The sequence below is a fragment of the Rhinichthys klamathensis genome, unplaced genomic scaffold, assembly GCF_029890125.1.
Source record: "Rhinichthys klamathensis goyatoka isolate OS25496 unplaced genomic scaffold, OSU_Roscu_1.1 h1tg000007l_1, whole genome shotgun sequence".
NCBI lineage: Eukaryota > Metazoa > Chordata > Actinopteri > Cypriniformes > Leuciscidae > Rhinichthys > Rhinichthys klamathensis.
The window spans coordinates 2,645,558-2,669,692 of NW_026606560.1; positions in this window are offsets into that span (position 1 = coordinate 2,645,558).

Here is a 24,135-nt window from a genome sequence, read left to right on the forward strand (position 1 = left end):
ATGCTTCATATAATTGCTATCAACGTGGTAAATCATGGTAAATAATGCCAGAAACATGGTAAATCATAGTAAAAAAGGTAAATCATGCTAGAATCCTGGTAAATTATTCTAGAATGTGCTATATCATGGTAAATCATCATATAACATGGTATATCAAGGTAAACTATGGAAAATCATGTTAGATTCATGGTAAATCATACTGGAACATGGTAAATCATGAAAAATCACACTGAAATGTAGTATATCATGGTAAATCATGCTTGCTACATAACACTTAATGTCTTTTGATGCTTTTGTGCTTAACGGCCTTAAAGGCCTTAACTGCTTGAACACCGCTAAATGCTGCTAGCAGCTTTAATTATTATTATTATTATTATTATTCTGCCGTAAAACGCATCGTGCAGACCAAACCGTAAGAGCTAGAGACTTGATATTTGGGATTAAGGTAGCACAGAAATCGAGGAGAGGTTGAGAGAGTATGAGCCCGATTGGCCCATAGGTGGCGCTACAGCAACCAATTGCGCGAAACTGCTCATAACTCCTAGACCGTAAGTCGTAGACTCAAGTGTCTTATATCAGTGGAAAGCTGGTCACCTGACGAAAAAAACGTATATCTCCGATTTCATTTCCGCCATGATAGATTTTCCGCCATTTTGAATTTTGTCAAAAAACTACTTTTGCGAACTAGTCCCTGGTTTTTCGCCCGATCGGAACCAAACCAGTGCAGAAATGTTCTCTGGAGTCTGAATATCAATAATTATCAAAAAAAAGTTGAAATTTCGATTTCCGGTTGCTAGGGGGCGCAAAATGAACGTTGTGGGAGGAGCCTATTTTACTAAAATGGCTATAACTCAAGAAGTAAATGAGATATCTTCACCAAACTTGGTCCACATATATATGAGTTAAATTTGAGGTCACAGTACAAAAACCGCGTCGATCTAACACTAGGTGGCGCTATAACATTAAAAAAACATAAAAGGGGGTGTGGCCACCTGACCGTTAGTCCGATTGACTTGAAAATTGGTATGCAGTGTCTTGGTCCAAGGTGGCATGTATGTGTGAAAGGATATTGGCGTATCTCAAAAAACATGGCCGCCATCGGCCAATGAAGTTTGAGCACCTGTGAGACGAGGTTAACGGAGGCCAATCGGAACGAAACTCTATGGGCATGTTCGACTCATGGCCCAAGAGGTCTGTAAGAGTTTTGAAAGAAATCGGCCACTAGTTGGCGCTAACGAGTTTTACGGCTCTGTAATCACGTGGTGTTGCATACATCCCCACAATATGCATATCATTTGATAGATCTCCTCATGTTGAACAACTTTGCCTCTAGAACCATTGCTGTCAATCAAACCGTTCATTAAATATTCACGAATATGTTAAAAACCTACTTTTGCGAACTAGTCCCTGGTTTTTCGCCCGATCGGAACCAGGCCAGTCTAGGACAATTCTCTGGACTCTCTAGATCAATAATTATCGAAAAAAAGTTGAACTTTGCCCTTTGCTTCGCTATAACAGGGTCATTTATAAAAGGGGTGTGTCAAAACACACTAAAAAGCCTATAAATCATAAATAAAAACTCAGAACTTCACAAAAATTGATGAGCATATATGTCATACCATGGTGAAGTAGCATGCAAAGTTTCATGGAGATCGGACAATAGGTGGCGCTATAACTGTTGAAAAGCTTTAAAACCATGTATTTCCTATGGTAAATTGCCTGTATTGGCTGTAAATGGTCTTTTCCATCTATGATCGTATAATTTTCATATCTTAATGTTTAAAACCAGTGCATTACAATTATCTGGACTCTCTAGATCAATAATTATCAGAAAAGGTATAATTACTTCATTTGGATGGCTATAATAGAGTGTAAATCGGATGGCTATAACAGCTATAACAGCTTGGATAGCTATAACAGCCAATAAGTGGTATTTTACTGCCCCCTGCTGTCATTTCATCATACTACTCTCTAATATTTTTATATATAATTGATATTTAGACTTTATTAAATCATTTTAACATTTACAATCACATTTTGTCAAAATTCATCTAGTGCTCTGTACTCTCTAAAACAATAATTATAGAAAAATGTATAACTTCTTCATTTGGATGACTATAATAGGGTCACTTCAATATGTAACCTTGACCGAAAGGCAATATCTTTTCAATAAATGATCATAGCTTCTTAAAAAAAAGGTCAAGAACAGCTATAACTGCTTTAAAAAAGGCTAACAGCCAATAAGTGGTATTTTACTGCCCCCTGCTGTTTAAAAAAGTCATTTTGTCACACTACTCAACTATAAGTAATATTTAGACTTTATAAATTCACTATTTTAACATTTACAATAACATTTAGTCAAAAATCGTCTATTGAAGTGGCAATTGAGTCACATTGGCTCCTGAAGTTCCAAATGTCTCTATCTACATCAGAATGAGCGTGTGTAGATTAAATGATATGAAAAACATGGCCTATTGTATAAGTAGGCTGTAATAGCACTGTTGTCCACTAGATGGAGCAGCAGCATTAGATATTTTTAATCTTTTTTTATCAGCTTTCAGCATTGGCTAACAAACAAATGCTCAAAGCATTTTCTTTATTTAGTTTTATATTATTACATTGCAAAGAAATATGTGAAATGCTCATATACCATTAAAACAGATTTTCACAATAACATATCCCTAAAATGTGTGTGTGTGTGTGTGTGTGTGTGTGTGTGTGTGTGTGTGTGTGTGTGTGTGTGTGTGTGTGTGTGTGTGTGTGTGTGTGTGTAAGCATGCATTATGGAGTTAACATGAAAAAAATGGTTTGCTTCAGTGGAGAATACTGGAGAAAAAAAGTAGTTGAAAATGAAAGTGAGCCAATAAGTGGTCTTCTACTGCCCTCTGCTGGCCACTCTTCTTATTAATAGTCTTTTTTTGTATATAGACACTATAAAATCACTTATATAACAATTACTATTATAACACATTCATATTTTGTCAGAGTTTATCACTTCAATTGTTCTTATGCTTCATATAATTGCTGTCAACGTGGTAAATAATGATAAATAACGCCAGAAACATGGTAAATCATAGTAAAAAAGGTAAATCATGCTAGAATCCTGGTAAATTATTCTAGAATGTGCTATATCATGGTAAATCATCCTATAACGTGGTATATCAAGGTAAACTATGGAAAAATCATGTTAGATTCATGGTAAATCATACTGGAACATGGTAAATCATGAAAAATCACACTGAAATGTAGTATATCATGGTAAATCATGTTTGCTACATAAAACTTAATGTATTTTGATGCTTTTGTGCTTAACGGCCTGAAAGGCCTTAACTGCTTGAACACCGCTAAAATGCTGCTTGCAGCTTTAATTATTATTATTATTATTATTTTCCCCTAAAACGCATCGTGCAGCCCAAACCGTAAGTGCTGGAGCTCTGAAACTTTGTCAGATGGTAGTACAAAAATCGAGGAGAGGTTCAGAGAGTATGACCCCGATTGGCCTATAGGTGGCGCTACAGCAATCAATTGCGCGTAACGGCTCATAACTCCTAAACCGTAAGGCGTAGACTCAAGTGTCTTATATCATTGGAAAGCTGGACTCTTAACTTAAAAAACGTATATCTCCGATTTCATTTCCGCCATGATAGATTTTCCGCCATTTTGAATTTTGTTGAAAAACTACTTTTGCGAACTAGTCCCTGGTTTTTTGCCCGATCGGAACCAAACCAGTGTAGAAATGTTCTCTGGAGTCTGAATATCAATAATTATTGAAAAAAAGTTGAAATTTCGATTTCCGGTTGCTAGGGGGCGCAAAATAATCGTTGTGGGAGGAGCCTATTTTACAAAAATGGCTATAACTCGAGAACGAAATGAGATATCTTCACCAAACTTGACACACATGTGTATAAGGACAGTGTGGGGTCACAGTAAAAAAACCGCGTCGATCTAACACTAGGTGGCGCTATAACATAAAAAAAACATAAAAGGGGGTGTGGCCACCTGACCGTTAGTCCGATTTACCTGAAAATTGGTATGCAGTGTCTTGGTCCAAGGCCCCATGAATGTCTATGAGGACATTGGCGTATCTCAAAAAACATGGCCGCCATCGGCCAATGAAGTTTGAGCACCTGTGAGACGAGGTTAACGGAGGCCAATCGGAACGAAACTCAATGGGCATGTTCGACTCATGGGCCAAGAGGTCTGTAAGAGTTTTGAAAGAAATCGGCCACTAGTTGGCGCTAACGAGTTTTACGGCTCTGTAATCACGTGGTGTTGCACACATCCCCACAAAATGCATATCATTTGATAGATCTCCTCATGATGAACAACTTTGCCTCTAGAACCATTGCTGTCAATCAAACCGTTCATTAAATATTCACGAATATGTTAAAAACCTACTTTTGCGAACTAGTCCCTGGTTTTTCGCCCGATTGGAACCAGACCAGTCTAGGACAATTCTCTGGACTCTCTAGATCAATAATTATTGAAAAAAATTTGAAATTTGCCATTTGGTTCATTATAACAGGATCATTTATAAAAAGGGGCGTGTCAAAACACACTCAAAAGCCTATAAATCATAAATAAAAACTCAGAACTTCACAAAAATTGATGAGCATATGTGTCATACCATGGTGAAGAAGCATGCAAAGTTTCATGGAGATCGGACAATAGGTGGCGCTATAACTGTTGAAAAGCTTTAAAACCATACATTTCCTATGGTAAATTGCCTGTATTGGCTGTAAATGGTCTTTTCCATCTATGATCGTATAATTTTCATATCTTAATGTTTAAAACCAGTGCAGTACAATTATCTGGACTCTCTAGATCAATAATTATCAGAAAAGGTATAATTACTTCATTTGGATGGCTATAATAGAGTGTAAATCGGATGGCTATAACAGCTATAACAGCTTGGATGGCTATAACAGCCAAAAAGTGGTATTTTACTGCCCCCTGCTGTCATTTCATCATACTACTCTCTAATATTTTTATATATATAATTGATATTTAGACTTTATTAAATCATTATTTTAACATTTACAATCACATTTTGTCAAAATTCATCTATTGCTCTGTACTCTCTAGAACAATAATTATAGGAAAATGTATAACTTCTTCATTTGGATGACTATAATAGGGTCACTTCAATATGTAGCCTTGAGCGAAAGCCAATATCTTTTCAATAAATGCTCATAGCTTCTTAAAAAAAGGTCAAGAACAGCTATAACAGCTTGAAAAAGGCTAACAGCCAATAAGTGGTATTTTACTGCCCCCTGCTGTTTAAAAAAAGTCATTTTGTCACACTACTCAACTATAATTAATATTTAGACTTTATAAATTCACTATTTTAACATTTACAATAACATTTAGTCAAAAATCATCTATTGAAGTGACAATTGAGTCACATTGGATCCTGAAGTTCCAAATGTCTCTATCTACATCAGAATGAGCGTGTGTAGATTAAATTATATGAAAAACATGGCCTATTGTATAAGTAGGCTGTAATAGCACTGTTGTCCACTAGATAGAGCAGCAGCATTAGACATTTTTAATCTTTTTTTATCAGCTTTCAGCATTGGCTAACAAACAAATGCTTAAAGCATTTTCTTTAATTAGTTTTATATTATTACATTGCAAAGAAATATGTGAAATGCTCATATACCATTAAAACTGATTTTCACAATAACATATCCCAAAAATGTGTGTGTGTGTGTGTGTGTGTGTGTGTGTGTGTGTGTGTGTGTGTGTGTGTGTGTGTGTGTGTGTGTGTGTGTGTAAGCATGCATTATGGAGTTAACATGAAAAAAATGGTTTGCTTCAGTGGAGAATACTGGAGAAACAAAGTAGTTGAAAATGAAAGTGAGCCAATAAGTGGTCTTCTACTGCCCTCTGCTGGCCATTCTTCTTATTAATAGTCTTTTTTTGTATATAGACACTATAAAATCACTTATATAACAATTACTATTATAACACATTCATATTTTGTTAGAGTTTATCACTTCAATTGTTCTTATGCTTCATATAATTGCTATCAACGTGGTAAATCATGGTAAATAATGCCAGAAACATGGTAAATCATAGTAAAAAAGGTAAATCATGCTAGAATCCTGGTAAATTATTCTAGAATGTGCTATATCATGGTAAATCATCATATAACATGGTATATCAAGGTAAACTATGGAAAATCATGTTAGATTCATGGTAAATCATACTGGAACATGGTAAATCATGAAAAATCACACTGAAATGTAGTATATCATGGTAAATCATGCTTGCTACATAAAACTTAATGTCTTTTGATGCTTTTGTGCTTAACGGCCTTAAAGGCCTTAACTGCTTGAACACCGCTAAATGCTGCTAGCAGCTTTAATTATTATTATTATTATTATTATTATTCTTCTGCCGTAAAACGCATCGTGCAGAACAAACCGTAAGTGCTGGAGCTCTGAAACTTTGTCAGATGGTAGTACAAAAATCGAGGAGAGCCTCAGAAAGTATGACCCCGATTGGCCTATAGGTGGCGCTACAGCAATCAATTGCGCGAAACTGCTCATAACTCCTAAACCGTATGTCGTAGACTCAAGTGTCTTATATCATTGGAAAGCTGGAGGCCTGAAGAACAAAACGTATATCTCCGATTTCATTTCCGGTATGCAAATTTTTCCGCCATTTTGAATTTTGTCAAAAACCTACTTTTGCGAACTAGTCCCTGGTTTTTCGCCCGATCAAAACCAGACAAATGCATACATGTTCTCTGGAGTCTGAATATCAATAATCATTGAAAAAAAGTTGAATTTTTGATTCACGGTCGCTAGGGGGAGTAAAATGATCATTGTGGGAGGAGCCTATTTTACTAAAATGGCTATAACTCGAGAAGTAAATGAGATATCTTCACCAAACTTGGAACACATGTGTATGAGTTCAATATGAGGTCACAGTAAAAGAATCGCGTTGATCTAACACTAGGTGGCGCTATAACACACAAAAAACCTAAATGGGGCTATGACCACCTGACCGTTAGTCCGATTGACTTAAAAATTGGTATGCAGTGTCTTGGTCCAAGGTGCCATGTATGTGTATGAGGAAATTGGCGTAACTCAAAAAACATGGCCGCCATCGGCCAATGAATTTGAGCACCTATTAGACGAGGTTAACGGAGGCCAATCGGAACGAAACTCGATGGGCATGTTTGCCTCATGGCCCAAGAGGTCTGTAAGAGTTTTGACAGAAATTGGCCACTAGTTGGCGCTAACAAGTTTTACGGCTCTGTAATCAGGTGGTGTTGCACACATCCCCAAAATATGCATATCATTTGATAGATCTCCTCAGGGTGAACAACTTTGCCTCTAGAACCATTGCTGTCAATCAAATCGTTCATTAAATATTCACGAATATGTTAAAAACCTACTTTTGCGAACTAGTCCCTGGATTTTCGCCCGATCGGAACCAGACCAGTCTAAGACAATTCTCTGGACTCTCTAGATCAATAATCATTGAAAAAAAGTTGAACTTTTGCATTTTTCGTATGGTTATAACAGGGTCATTTAGAAAAGGGGCGTGTCAAATACACACAAAAGCCTATAAATCATAAATAAAAACTCAGAACTAAACAAAAATTGGTGAGCATATGTGTCATAACATGGTGAAGAAGCATGCAAAGATTCATGGAGATCGGACCATAGTTGGCGCTATAACTGTCAAAAAGCTTTAAAACCATACATTTCCTATGATAAATTGCCTGTATTGGCTTTAAATGCTGATCTCTTAAATGAATGTTCAGATCTTCTTTAAAAAAGGTCAAGAACATGTGTAATATCACTCTGTACGGCATTGAAAAATTTCAGACAAATCAGACAAAATTTGCCTCTATAATTAATTGTCACAGGAAGCCTCAAAACGAAAGTAAAACATTGGGCCACGCCCCCCCAAGTACAAATTCACTCATAACTCGAAAACGGAAAGTCTCTGCCCGCTCAAATTTTGATGGTAAGGTCCTCTCGGGGATCTTGATCCAAATCTATCGTCGCGGGGCTCGGGAGCGCCCCCCCCCCCCCCCCCCCCCGCGGATCGCTAATCTGTGATAACCCCAACTTGAAACGGCTATAACTCTTGATCCAGACCATCTAGATCCTTGTGGAAGAGCTTGTTGGAAAGGGCCCGTCCTCATCTCGCTTCGATTCGAGTTTGGTGCGATTTGACTCAGGCATTCCCGAAAGATAAGCCCACAAAGATATGCATTTAAACGGACATTACTCCCGCCCCCAATCACCCAGCAACACCGGGATGGTCTTGATCAACAGAGCTCCTCTAACACTATCTAAGTTCTGAGTTTTAGATTTTTTCACTTTCTGGTTCCCGAGATATAAGTAAAAAAAAAAACTAATTTCCCGTCATTCATTTCAACCGTTTAGGCTGTAAAACCGCTGTTGTCCACTAGAGGGAGCAACAGCATTAGACATTTTTAATCTTTTTAACCAGTTTTCAGCAATGGCTAACAAACAAATGCTTAAAGATATTTATTATGTTGGAAATAATATTTATAATAAATAATATAATATTAAATAATGATTTATTAGAAAGTTTAATATTTTTACATCACAAATAAATATCTGAAATGCTTAAGGACCACAAAAAGAGATTTTCACAATATCATAACCCAAAATTGTGTGTGTGTGTGTGTGTGTGTGTGTGTGTGTGTGTTTGTGTGTAAGCATGCATAATGGAATTCACATTGAAAGACTGGTTTGCTTTAGTGCACAATACTGATTAAACCAAGTAGTTCAAAATAAAAGTGGTACTATAGCAATAAGTGGTCTTCTACTACACTCTGTTGGACATTATACTTATTAATAGTCTTTTCACATGTGCTTTTGCATTCATATATTTAGACACTAAAAAATAACCTTATGTGACAATTACTATAATAACACAATCATATTTTGTCTTTCAATTCACTTTACTCTTCTGAAGCTTCACATAATTGCTAGCAACGTGGTAAATCATGGTAAATCACGATAGAAACATGGTAAATCACAGTAAATAATATTATTACATGGTGTATCATGGTAAATCATGCTAGCAATGTGATTAATCATGGTAAAGCATGATACAATCCTAGTAAATCATCATTACATGGTAAATCAAGGTAAACTTAAAGGAGAACTCCGGCGCAAAATGAACCTTTGGTCTAATTACACATTGTTACCTAGTCAACCGTTATCTGAGATTTGTTTTCATGATTATCGAATGTAAATAGTTTTATCTCTAAAAACAGTTTAGCCTATAAAGCTAGTATAACGGTAGTATATTGGGCATAGATCAATGACAAATAAAAATCGCTTGTTAATACCACTAACAAGGCTCAAAATAGCCCCACACTAACACGGTAGCATAATGAGGGTCCCTACCTTCAAACCGAAGCATTGAGAACTTTGTAAGTGTCCAGACAGTTTAATAAGAAGATATTTTAAACATACAGTCAACTTCGTGTATACAGGCAGAATCCATCTTTGAAATACAGCCTTTACCAGTCGATCTACGAACGCCGATCCAAGCCTGCTGTTCGCGCTCACCTTATCATTCTCACCAGCGCACTTGGATCGGCGTTCGTAGATCGACTGGTAAAGGCTGTATTTCAAAGATGGATTCTGCCTGTATACAGGAAGTTGACTGTATGTTTAAAATATCTTCTTATTAAACTGTCTGGACACTTACAAAGTTCTCAATGCTTCGGTTTGAAGGTAGGGACCCTCATTATGCTACCGTGTTAGTGTGGGTCTATTTTCAGCCTTGTTAGTGGTATTAACAAGCGATTTTTATTTGTCATCACACTATGCCCAATATACTAGCGTTATAAAAGCTTTATAGGCTAAACTGTTTTTAGAGATAAAACTATTTACATTCGATAATCATGAAAACAAATCTCAGATAACGGTTGACTAGGTAACAATGTGTAAATAGACCAAAGGTTCATTTTGCGCCGGAGTTCTCCTTTAAGACAAATCAAGGTAAACTATGATAAAGCATGCTAGAATCATATTACATCATAGGCTACTAGAATGTGTTCAATTGTGGTAAATCATGCAAGAACAGGGTAAACCATGGTGAATCATACTAGAACTCGGTATATCATAGTAAACTATGGTAAATCATACTGTAACATAGTAAATCATTAACAATCACACTGAAATGTTGTATATCATGGCAAATCATGCTAAAACATGGTCTATTCCATCTATGATGTCAGTGGTTAAATGCTTGCTACATAAACCTTAATGTCTTTTGATGCTTTTGAGCTGAACTGTCTTAACTGTCTGAACTGTCTTAACTGCTTGAACACCGCTAAATGCTGCTAGCAGCTTTAATTATTATTATTATTATATTTTTTTTTTTTTTTTTTTTTTTTTTTTTTTTGAGTGTTGTATTTTAATGTTGTATTTTAATTTGGCTTGTTCTATTATGTAAAGCGCCTTGAGAAGCTGCTTTAAAGGCGCTATATAAGAATAAAGTTATTAATACAAAACACAAAACTACCTATTTTGAACACCTGGTAGAAAATACATCAATAATTATTCATACTTAAAGGTTGTGATTATGAGGAGCAAGCTCAGAATAAACTGGGGACTGACCCATCTTTCAAGAGCAAGCTTTTTGTGAATCCCGTGTTGAACTCAGAGATTTGAGAATCAGTCGTCAGTAAAATTACATTTGAGGGCTGGTCAAGTTGTTTGCAGGTGGACAACGTTCAACATAGGCGGCCGTTATGCAACTATGCATTCTAGTGGTGTAGAACCGTATGATTCGAAACACAAACAACTCGTAAAGGCGGTTCAGAGTCGAATCTTTCTTTTGGGAGACAATAACTTTATTTATCGTGCTGCACTATCGACTTTACAACTTTGCAGAACGTTAACATTCACAAACAGCTATATTACACACTGCATGAAAGGGAATATTCGAAAAACCATAATAGGGGCACTTTAATGGCAGGCAAAGTGTATTGGGGTAAAATTTCTCGAGACATTTGAGAGAGAGATTAATTCACTCAGGGAAGGACAAAGTGTACATAAAGATTCAAAGATCAAAGAACTTAAACATTCATTGAGGATCAAGGCCTGATTATTGTGGGAGGAAGGCTGCAGCAATTGGATCTCACCTTTAGAGAGCGGCACCCATGGATTCTACCCACAAAACATAGGTATTATGAACTGTTGATTAAAAACTGAAAACTGATTTTGAAGGGTAGAGAGCTTGTCAAGCAGTAGTTGGAAGGTGTCCCATCTGCAAGAGGCTTCTGGCTAAGCCAGCGCATCAGGCTACTCAGCGCATCAGGCGAGTCATTGAATCTCCTCTTTTTGAAACCACTGGGGTGGATTTTGCTGGGCGCTGATAGATTTTGTATTTTCAGTCATCAGATTCATTTACATTGTGACTCTGCCTTAGATTTAATCAACTATGCTTTAGATGTCATCAACTCTATCTGTGTCTGTAAAGATGTATGGCCCACAGAAACTGATTGGTGTGAATGACAAAGAAACAGCATTGCATCTATCTCCTGTGGGAGGCCCTAACAGTTTTCTATTGTTTGTAGCCCATCATGTATAAAGTTCTGTCTCACAGACAGAACTTTGGGTTAAGATTGTTGAAGGGCCACATGCTAACATTGCTGCTGAAGGACTGCTACACTACAAACCTTCAATAAATTCTTCTCCCCACAAGAACTCTGGTCAAGCTTACTTATTTTATGTATTGGATAAATCTAATACATTGGCGAGCCACCCAAACCACTGCTCGGCCAAATACACCAAAATCTAACAGCGCTTATGGTGAAAGTACAGTAAAAGTAAATGTAAAAGTACATAGCACTTTTCATTTGTGCTGTCACTAGGGCCATACATTTGGAACTAGTCTCAAAACAAAGTACGCAGAACTTCCTTTTAGCATTAAAGAGGTCCATAGCAAGGAGGGGACTTTACAGAGTCATATACTCAGATAAAGCAAAGACCTTCAAACGAGAAGATCATGATCTGAAGGAGCTGTGGAAGTCAATCAAAGAGCCTAATCTTAGAATTGTATTCACTGAAAGGGGAATAACCTGGAAGAACATAGCCGAGCGAGCAGCCTGGTGGGGTGGGTTCTGGAAACATCTTGTAAGGTCGACAAAGTCATGCCATAAGAGAATCTTGGGTAAAGCCTCGGTTACCTTTCCGGTCGGTAAATACTTAAATCCCTGTCACCTAAGACCATTGCGTCGAACATTCAGCCAACTGCTCAGATTCGAGAGACCTTGACAAAGAGATGGAAATATGGTCAGAGGTTGTTGAACGAAATTTGGACTCGTTGGGGCAGGGACTACTTGAGAAATTTAAGGTCAACTCACCATTGTGTAAATACCAGGCACTGAAGTTGGGAGATGTCGTCCTCATAGGAGAGGATAAGAAAGACAGGAAAGATTGAGGGTGTTTTCCCAAGGAGAGATGGATTAATATGAGCATGCTTGGTGCACACTTCCCTTGAAATGGTGTTTAGAAGACCAGTACAGTTATTGTATCTTTTGGAAATTGTTGGCAAGCATAGAGAGCGATCTATGCTTGCCAACAATTTCCAAAAGATACAGCCTTGTTTTGATTCACAGTTGTTTTCTTTATCATGTGAGACGATGTCTGTCATATTATTTTACTCTGAACTATTTCAGTCTGTCATCATTTACTCATCCTCATGTCATTTCAAACCTCAATGACTTTCTTCTCTGGAACACAAAATATATTTTGAAAAATGTTTCAACAGTTTTTGTCCATACAATAAAAGTCAATGGAGTCCAAAAAAACATTGGAACATCAACTGATGTTCATTGTATGGAAGAAAAAACAGATATGTCAAAAATATATTTTGTTTTGCACATATTAAAGAAATACTAGCCTGCTGCATTCCTTCACCTCAAAGATACAGCTTCAATATCATCTTGTTTTTGCATATGCATTGTTTAGCTCTCCGGAGGCATTCTCTGCTGATATAGGATTTAGTAAATATACATTTGGGAATTTCCACAAACATTTAACTGGTTAGACATTATTGCAAAATATATTCATATGAAACGCTGTATAGACATACTGAGCCTATGTGAATAATTTCATAAATTAGGGTTAGGATGAGACCTGATGAATACTGAATTAATTACTTTGGGACCGATAAATAAATGGTACATTTGCATTTAATTCATCCCTTGTTGACCATCTTGGATGTCAAAGTGGAACCATGTGAATATTTTTAATTGCTTGTAGTTTATGAATTAGTATATTTGTTTTTCTATTTATGATTATGAAGTAGCCTAAAAAGTACTTACACACAATTTACAAAATACTTGTATGTGTTTTTGTCTTATTATTATATAAGAAAATCTACCACATTGGTAACACTTTACTTGAAGAGGTGTACATAAGACTGACATGACACCTTCATAACCATGACATGACATATGTCATGAATATGAAGTAGGGTTTATGCATGTTTATGACAACTGTCATTAAGTGTCTTTCGCTCAATAATGACATTTTGAATGCAAATATGACATTGTTTAAGATGTCTTTGTTATGACACCTTGACATAAACCATAACATCATAACCTGTCAGTGTCTTTGTCATGACAACTTGAAATTAAATTAAGTTAAACTGTCATGTGGTTGGTTTTGACATTGGCTGTCATAAGGCCATTATAACTGTGTCATGAATATTTTTCGTGACCTCAACTACAGTGGTACAAATTGAATTTGTCATTAAACAGTTATAATGGCTTCATGACAGCCAATGTCAAAACCAACCACCTGACAGTTTAATGTAATGTTAACCAATAAAGCTAAGTGGTTTCTTAAGTTTGATAATTAATCTGCTATGTCATGTTTATGACAGGTTGTATTGTCTTAGTAATGTCAAGTTGTCATGACAAAGACATCGACAGGTTATGATATATTGGTTTATGTCAAGGTGTCATAACAAAGACATCTCAAACAATGTCATATTTGCATTAAAAAATGTCATAATTGAGCGAATGACACTTAATGACAGTTGTCACAAACATGCATAAAACTTCCTTCATATTCATAACATGTGTCATGTCATGATTATGAAGGTGTCATGTTAGTCTTATGCACACCCCTTCAAGTAAAGTGTTACCAAAATGGTAAACATTATTCAGAATTTTTGTAAAAATGTATTTGTAAACTTTATGGTTGTGAAATGGTTGTAAAGTGGAACATGTCAGTTGTTAATGTGAACAGAATAAATCTTCTCAGCACAACTGACATTTATACATTTACTGTGGTTGTGCCGAAAAGTGTCCAAATATTTTTTCCAACCACAGTATGTACACACATAGACACACATAAATACGCATACTGTACACACTGACCCTCATTCCCTTAGGCTGAGTGAAGTTTTCACATGACAAAAGCAATGGAAAGTACTTGTCAGTGAAAAATAGAAATGGTTTAGAGCCATTGCTTCCAAGCCATTAAAGGAGGCACGCTGCAATCTCCCGCAATCATCTGTGCTATTTCTCTTGATATTCTGGGTATGCTGGTGACGGGTCACAGGAGAGTAGGTGTGTGATACAGTCTCTAGCTAACTCTCCTGAGACTCCAGAAATCTTCCTTTGATAGTGCTGGCATGGTCTGTGCCAAATGATTACTAGTGTGCTATCGGGGTGACTTGGGTATTCAGTCAAATCTCTATCAGAAATAGCTACATTCCAATTTTGGCTAATTTGATTGATGTTTGACATCATTTTAAGTTGAGTGCATATTACATCTGGATTAATGGTAAATTTGAAACAGGAATTTCCAATCTGGCCAGTATATCACTCTACTTCCTCACATCAGAGAGAAGAACCCTCTGGCAAGCACAAAGAAACATGAAAGTGCATATAGATAATGTAAGTATGAGGCCAAGTCTTTGTTATTGCACTTTGTACGTTCACACAATACATTTTTTATGCTCACTGCTCTGACATAAGGATCCCCACGAATCTCTAGAAATCCGAATTTTGAGTTTCTGCCTTGACTATTTATCTTATTCTACTAACCTGAACCCTAACCCTAACCTAACAGTCTACCACAGTTTACTAATACTCTGACAAGTAGTTGCAAAGTTACTTATAGTTAGTAGATTGTCTAAAGTGGACCATCCAAAAAAAAGTGTAACCAAAATAAGAAATAATTCAGCCAAAAAACAAAAGAAAAAAGTATTTGTTACAAATACTGGTGATTCTAATTATATATATATATATATATATATATATATATATATATATATATATATATATATTCTACCATAACTACTAGAATGGCCATAGCGGTCATTCTGACCATTTATATAGACTATACAGAATGTAATTTTTGTCGTGTCATATTTACATTCGAAGCTTGTATTGAGGTTTTAGAATGAAGGTTTGAATGTCTGTCGTCACATTTTAGGCCTACATAATACGATCTTTTTGTAATATATTTGTGTAAGAGCTACTAGACCGCCCCCAAAGGTGTGTGCCTCGCTTTGTGTCCGGCAAGCGAGAGAGCAAATTTTTTTCACCGCTGTTGTTTTTGAAAGTCTAAATGCCAACAAATATGGATTGAAGCAGAATATTTCGGTAGATAAAAACATGTTGTGAATTTTGGAAATGATTACATTATCTTTTTTCAATACATTTTGACTTTTGGACTTTAAAACGCTCTGGAGTTATTGGAAATGATCTCACGAATCGGAAACAATCCTATGCAGCCACCACTGGATTCAAAATCCATGAATAAATGGATCTGTTATGTTAGGATAGGCAAATCATCAGGAGACGAAATTTAAATTCTAATGAATCTGAAAATGTATTAGAATTTTGCACTGTCGCCAAGAAATTATAGTTTGTTTTATTATATAGTTTGTCTAATTTAGCCTATATGCATAAGATGGCATAATAATAATGCTGATAATAATAATAATAATAATACAAAATCAAGCTACAAAATAGAATTTTGTCTTAACCTTAATTTTGCCTTCTATTTTGTCTTAACATTGAAGTAAGCTATTGATAACAGCCAGGCTATAGTCTTCCTAGGATCAGCCTAACTACCTGGAACAGTAGCAGATGCATCACGATCTCCCGGCACTGTGTATATAGCACAAGCTAATATTTTTTCTATTATATGCAAAAGTAATCTTTTACGTGCATCTGGTCTGCAAAATTTACTAAATTTATCATATGCACGCAAAAAGTGCGTATCATGCACGGATGCACGTACAAGGTAATTTCTGCATATAAAGAGCACGCAAAATGAAAGCATGAACTCTTGCTATAGATACACAGTACCAGGAGATTTGGCTCTCTGAATCACTCTCAGAGTCAGTGTCAGATGAACTGTCAAGAGACCAAGAGACATCACCATCTGAACCTGCTCCTCCATCAGACTCAGCATCATAAGGCTCGGAAGCAAGGCTAAAACCTCTGTGGCAGTCTCTTTCTTGCTGACATTTTAAAGGTAAAGCTAAGTTTTAGCTTAGCAATAGCATATAAAAACAACTAGGAAAAAAAGTTTGTTAAGGCAACAGTGACGCACATCTTCAAAGGTGTGAAAAAGTAGTAAAAGCTGAAATGATACACTTCTGTAATGCGTGTATGGTCAATTTGACCATACACCAATTTGACCTGCTATGGCCATTCAAGGTAGAAATAGTAATCAGAACTCTTTTGTGTTTTGTTTAAAATAACAATGTTCGAATAAAATATGCACACATTTAAGAGTATGGCCATTCAAGGTAGAAATAGTAATCAGAACTCTTTTGTGTTTTGTTTAAAATAACAATGTTCGAATAAAATATGCACACATTTAAGAGAAGTCAGGGTGCTAGAGCTATATGGGTTTTATTTCAACAAAGTTATTACATTGCCAAATTTAAAAACAGTCAAAATGACTGCATTGGTTTCTGGTGTTAACAAGATTGATAACTAGGCCTATACTTTTTAAAAAAATAGTAATGGCCTGGATGTGCTTAATTGTCATGAAAATGATTTAAAATTATGTAGCAATGCAATATACTGTATCTGTATACATATAACAAATTATTTTGGGTGCAAATATGACCTGGGCATGTTTTGACAGGAATTATGAAATTTACCCGGATACAGGCCTACATTTGAGTTTCTATGTTTTCCTATGAAATCATAAATATTCAAGGACTTCCTTTGAGAAAAAAATCCCGGACATTGTCATGATTAAGACTCGCGTGTTCTTAAACACCTCAGCAGGGCATAAATCCACACTCCCCAAAGTGCTCATTTAAGAGCCCATAAATTTTACATTTTCTCTGTCTAAACCGGTTACCACAGGATTCACGCTGTGTGAGGCAAAACACAAAGCAATATTATCAAGTATTTTTACCCTCTAATTATTCTGCCTGTACCATGCTGGAGACGTGTACGGTGTGTGCTGAATGTTACCTATTAACGTAGAACATAAACCCTCTTAAACCGAACCTTCAGAAAATGGATATACCGTATAGTGTCTTCAAGTGCCAATCCTCAATGTATTTATATAAAAAGTTGTAGCCTATAATAACATTCAATTTTTAAGGTATCTGTCACTATATGACCTCCTTGAGTGAAAAACAACTGTACGTGTGATCTTTTTTTCATCAAAAGCCAGCAGGGCAACAAAAGGAGATGAGCGGAGAAAGAGTGCCTTCAGATGTGCCTAGACCACCTGAGGTGACACCGATATCTCTCAACTTGTGCAAATCACATAATGAACCATAATGAAAGGTACGATGTCTTTCAAATAATTAAATAAATTAAACAAAACTCTCACATAACCTCTTCCAAAAGGCAAAAAGCAATGATTTCACTTGGAGTGCAGTGGCGGTTTCGAAGAGGGGGACTAAAGGTTGAAGGGTATTGCTTTGGTAACCAATCTGCAGGCCCCCACAGGAATATTATGCAAACTGTTCGCCATCCAAACTTACTGTCAGCCTTTTGCCTTTCCATGGATTTCAAGTGATCTTTGAACTTGTTTTCGTGCGCATATTCTACCCTTTTTGCCCTTCAAGTGCTGATTGGTTTGGGGAAAGTAGGAGGCAATGGAATGGCCCCTTCTATTTTGTAGCTTGATTTTTTTCCCTAAGTGAATTTAACACATCAGTCTCTAGTGAAACACTATCAAAGAACACAGAAAATCAAATCAAAAAGAAGCGGAAGAGGAATATTTCTTGCTGCTAGAACACTCATATGAAGTTGGGGATACAACTGCTAATTTAGGTTCTCCTGACAGGAAAAAGTAAGCGCTCTTCAAAGCAAGCCTGGGAGTCTTTGTCTGCTTTAGCGTCAACATTCCAGCATGTTTCTCTGAGGGAAAAGAAATAATTGGCTGCATTGTACGAGGTATATGTGTCAGGTCTGATAAGCGTTGCATCGGTGATGTACATGAAGACATGAAAGAGACATGGAAGAAGACTCTCTTTTGAACCTTCAATGTGTTGATAAAGTATGCATCCATATTTAATGTCTTGATATGAGATATTGCAGAAAATGTGGGTGAATAATCTAGTTTTTCAGACGCCTACACCTGCAACTTTTTCCCCTGGTGGCTGTCCCTGTTTGCGTGAAGTGATTTGTGTGCTTTCCTCTGTTAACGTTTCTATTATGCTAATTAACTGTGGTTTAACACTTCTAAGGAGACTTCAAAGCTCAAGGTACAGAAAGTTCTGACAAAAGAAAGTGGCAGGTTGCAATATTTTAATCCCTACTGGACACTTTTAAAGAGTCCAAAAGGTTTGTTTTTTTGTACTTTTTTTTTCCCTGCAGAAGTCTATTCTTTCTATTTAATTGGAGGGATGTCAGTGTGAAAACAAAGCATGATTGTAAGCGGCAGCGACATCCTGAAAAGAAAAAAAAAACTAAAGAGATGGTAAACAAATAAAAAAAGAAAAGCAATTGAACGTGAATTGTAGCTCTACTTGTAAATCTTGTAATAATGTGTATTTAATACAAACAGAAAATTGGTACAATGATGGCCAACACACATAGTGTGTGCGTTTCTGTGTGGTTCAGGTACACCCGTTATGAGGACAAAATGTCCCCACAACCAGCTCAATATTGTGGGGACATTTTTGAGCCCCATGATGAAAACAGCTTATAAATCAAACAGGATAATATATATTTTTTAAATGTAAAAATGCAGAAATTTTTCTGTGATGACTAGGCTTAGGGTTCGGGGGATATAATATAGATGTACAGAACAAAAATCATTATATCTATGGAATGTCCCCACAAAACATGGAAACCCAATGTGTGTGTGTACACTTAGACTTTATTATATATGAATTTACACCAAAAGCAAGTCTCAAAGTAGTAACTTGAAAATCCCTATAATTATAAATCTTTGGTTATATATATATATTTTTAGCATTGTTAAATTTGTATGCAATAATGGTTTGATTCGTGAAAATGTTCCACCTGTTTTGACACTTCTGGCAAATATACATAACCTGGATTTTAGTAAAAAAAAAATTCTTGAGAAAACTAATATAGTTTTGGCACATTCCTTTTGAACTGATGTGTTAGAAATAAAAAAAGTAGACCTTAAACTGACCTTAGACAGAGTAAAAAACAAAATACTGTATATATGTGCTACTCCCTTTCACAGTAGTGTCGGAGATGGTATTCCTCAGATTGTTAATTCAGAATTTAGCAACAGATAATGAGGATTTTGGGCATGTTTAAGAGCACAGAGCCCTCTTATTTTTATAGTATCCTGACATAGCCTCATACCTACAAACAAAATACCCAGCAAGCTCCTGAGCATGTCACACAGAAAAGGAGGAATGGGCACTTGGTGCTTTCTGCAGTGACAAAGTTTTAATGGGCTAATAAAAATGCTGACTTGAGCACACAAAGAAACAACGGTGGTTTCGCAGTGCAAAGCTGACTGATGGAAACTGGTCTCGGCCACAGGTTTTATCATCTGATATGTTTCTTCGCCATATTTATACATTTCCAAGAGATAATGAGGAACAGACTGAACCTACCATGGCCTTATTCCCGCTTTCCTGAAACTGATACAAATGTGGTTTTGTCATTGAAAGTAAACACTGGTGACTTTTACACTTTGCAGGTTGTAATTGTATTTGTTTAGGCGCTATGTTTAGTGTTCTAATTGAAAATTTATATAAAGTGTCACTCATTTTCTCTCCTGACCATGATGCTTTGAAACCTGTGTGAGGAAATAAACACCAGAGAGCTTTCTTCTGTAACGATAAACGGATCTAGCTGCTAATTAAGCTGTTTTCAAACTATTTGATATCCTCAGGAGAGACTGTCAGCTATACATATCACATTCAGTCATTTGCAATACCTCTAGGACATCAGCATAGCTGTCAGTTTACTTCCACCAGTGGCGTAGGTTTGATTTTGAAATTGGTGGGGACGGGGACATCAATATTTAATATATTTAAAGTTTTGATCGAAAATTTTGCTAGGGATATATCAGTGTCACTGGATATTGGTAGGGACACGTCCCTAGCGTCCCTACTAAATTCTACGCCCCTGACTTCCACTATAATAACTATAATCAGACCATGTGATGCTATTGCTGAGATCCAGTCTTGCTTTCTGTCTCCTTCCACCATCTTCAGAAAGAAAGATTACAACTTACCCTTTTACAAAAAGAAAGGAATATTCCTTATTTTGGTGCCTTATATCACTTCTCCAGTAAAACGTGACTATCCAGCAACACTATGGGTCCTGTTTTAATGATCTAAGCGGATGGTCTAAAGCACACGGCGCAAGTGTAGTTAGGTCGTGTCCGAATCCACTTTAACGGCGGGGTTGGCGCGCCAGGTGCATGGCCTAAGGCCGTGTGTCCACCAAAGCGTTTTTTAGCCAGCTGAAAACGCTAGACGCACTGCTGAAAACGCCTCGCTTTGGGCGCTTGAGAGCGTTTTGGTAGCGCAGCGTTTTTTCAGTTGAGACGTTTCATTGCTACAGAATATCCGCAGCACAGTTTACTTATAACTGAATTCGCAGATAATTTGTTTCATACTAAAAATGTATTTTTCATCCATTTTGTTAGGTTAGCTCTGCTGGTTGTTGTCGTTGTACAGAAAGAATGTTTTGACAGTTGGTCGGTGTGGTATTTGTCCCGCCCCTCCTCCACTGTGATTGGACGGCTGGGTAAACAACACATTCTCATCCCAAGGCGTCATCTAACTGACACTTTTGACCATGCGTCAACATGCTGACGCACATGGTACCCTTTAGCGTCAGTAAGATGACGCTTCCGTTATGGGTAGGTTTAGGTCTGGGGTAGGGTTAGGGTTAGACCACTAGGAGGCGCGTCTCATATTGACGCTTAAGGGGTACCATGTGCGTCGGCATGTTGACGCATGGTCAAAAGCGTCAGTTAGATGACGTCTTGGGATGAGATGCTAGGGTAAAAAGTGACAGTGATGAGCGCTGCGTTTTACCCAAACTTGAACATTCTTCAACTCTCGGCGACCAGTAAAAAACGCAGAGCGCTTCAGCGTGAAAAAAAAAACGCTCATAGCGTTCTAAAAACGCACCGCTCCCATTGAAAACAATTGAAAAAATACGCCAGCCATGTGAAAAAACGCTTTGGTGGACACACAGCCTAAAAAACGTATCCCTATTCTCTTAATGAGTAATGGGTGTGTTTTGGGCGTAACATGCAGTAAACCAATCAGAGTGTAATTTCCCATTCCTTTTAAAAGCAAGTTGCGCTCGCGCCATGGCGGATTCGCTATTTACACGGCGGAATTTGCAAGCGGAAAGACTGAACGCTTCTCCACAGAGGAAACAGATCTGCTCGCAAGCATACCATCTACGGGACGAGGCGGATTTCACCATATCTTTATGTACACAATATTAATCTTTTACATTGTAATCCTTTTATTTTTAATATTTGCCATGTTTGTGTGCTGCTGTGCGTCCCTGTGTGTGTAATAAGCAAAGTGTACGCGCGTTGTGCTCCCGCCCATAGGTGCATATTACTAACGCGCTCTTTAAATAACAAAAAAAAAAGATTGTGCCATTGACTTTAGACCAGGTATTTGTTGGTCAATGGCTCAGTCTATTTCAGTTACCTCAAAATAGCAATGCACCAGCAATGTGCCTGAACACACCCCGTTTTCAGACCAGCACGCCCATGGGCGCACAAATGGGCGCAAATGCATTTGCTATTTAAACAACGTGGCGCAGGATGTGAAAATCATAACTGCGTCGGGCTGAAACTAGCAGAAAACACTTGCGTCACGCCTGGCGCCGCATTGCGCCGGGTGTATGATAGGGCCCGATATCATATTTAACAATGTATAAGTACCTTCTTACTTTTGATCAATTTAATGTTTTCTCGCTGAATACAAAAAAAAATATTTTAAAAAGTGACCCCAAAAAAAGAAATGCATTTACATCAAGTATGCTTTTTACTGTAATGTTGCAATTTGTTATGTAAAAATGTATAAAATCATAAATGAATAAAAATGTCATTTTTTATATATAAATTGTATGTAAATATTAAACATGCAACATAGTAGCCTACTGATAAATGGTGTTACTGTCTATAAGCGTGTAAACAAACACTGGATTAAAGTCCAGCACACTCCACTGTTATCTGTTCATCTAATTCATTATGATTTGTGACAGAAGGCAGTGCCCTTTTAGCAATGTGAATGTGAAGACTATTGACACGTTCTGCCATTCGCTTTTAGAGCTTTAGTGCGTTGCTGCATTCCTCTAGCTTAGCTTTCAGGCATCCGACAGGAGCCGCTCATTAGGGGGCTCGCCTGACTACTGTCAGCCCGGGAGTCTCTCCCGTGTAGTGGAGCAGCCATCACACCATCACACCCTCCCGCCTCCATCCCCTCATTCCTATCTTTCCTATCTGCACCAGGCTTGTTAAACAGAGCCCCACATTAGTCCGGCTTCTCCCTCCGTAGAGGCTCGCAGGCCTGTCAGCCCCGAGGTTTAGTTAATCACTCAGTGAGATCAGCCCTGCGCTCGGGCCCCGGACGCTAATAGAGCGGCGAGTGAGACTCAAACACAACATGAGGGCCTCGTTAGCACAGCAGGTATTTAAGGAAACACTCCGTTTCAAATGAAAGGATAATTTGTCTTTGTGCAGAACCACAGGGCCCTTTTTGAGGGATGGCTGTGCGTCGTCAGCACCAGTGGCATTGGGAGGCTGTAGGCTGGCGACGTTGACACCATCAATTTGACTTTTAATAAATATTTCCGAAGAACAGCTGTATATTTTATCCCCAAATACACAAGTCATTTTGTGGTGTTGAGGGATTTTTGCTGACTGCTTGTTTTAATTTTATTTCATTTCCTTTCCTTTTTTTTTTTAAGGTAGACTCAATAGTGATAAAATATTACTTCTCTCTGCAGTCCAGTGTGGGTCCAACTAATACTGCCAGCCAACAATGGTCAATACAATTCCAACAGATCCTCATACTAACCCAGTTTCTTTAGTAGTGTTGTTATTTGTATGTGTTGTTATACAGTTGATATTATGACATATCTTCAATTAAAATATGCACAATTAAATATGTATTCATATGCCTGTAAATAAGTGATAAAATATTTTTTGCCCCGTTTTTCAATTCTTCAACTAAACTGTCAAAACACAATTTTAAATAGAAGAGTTGATTTAGAATGTCACATTAATGACACTAAATAATATATAAATATTAAAAAGAATGATATCAAAAGTAATTTTTACATTCTTTAAAAAGTTTCTTGCCCCAGGTTGGGGCCATCTTACCTCTTTGAATCATTTACATTATAACTAAATTAGCACTCGTTTCTCTTTATACTGGGTTCCCTATTAGTCGCTCGCGTTCGACGTTACGTCGACCTGACAACATAATTGGGATCACTTCAGGGAGCCCTATCATCTTCGAGTGTCTACAGAACGAGCCAATGAACGTTGGCGTGAGTGAAACATGTCACGCGCCCCGCCCCGCAGCACGGGTATAAACAGTGCAGGCGCACGCACTCATTGTCTTTCACTTTGGAGCCGAGCTTCCTGTTTGTCTTCGTGGAAACAGACTGCTACTGTGTTGAAGAAGCCTCTCTTCTCCTTCTCA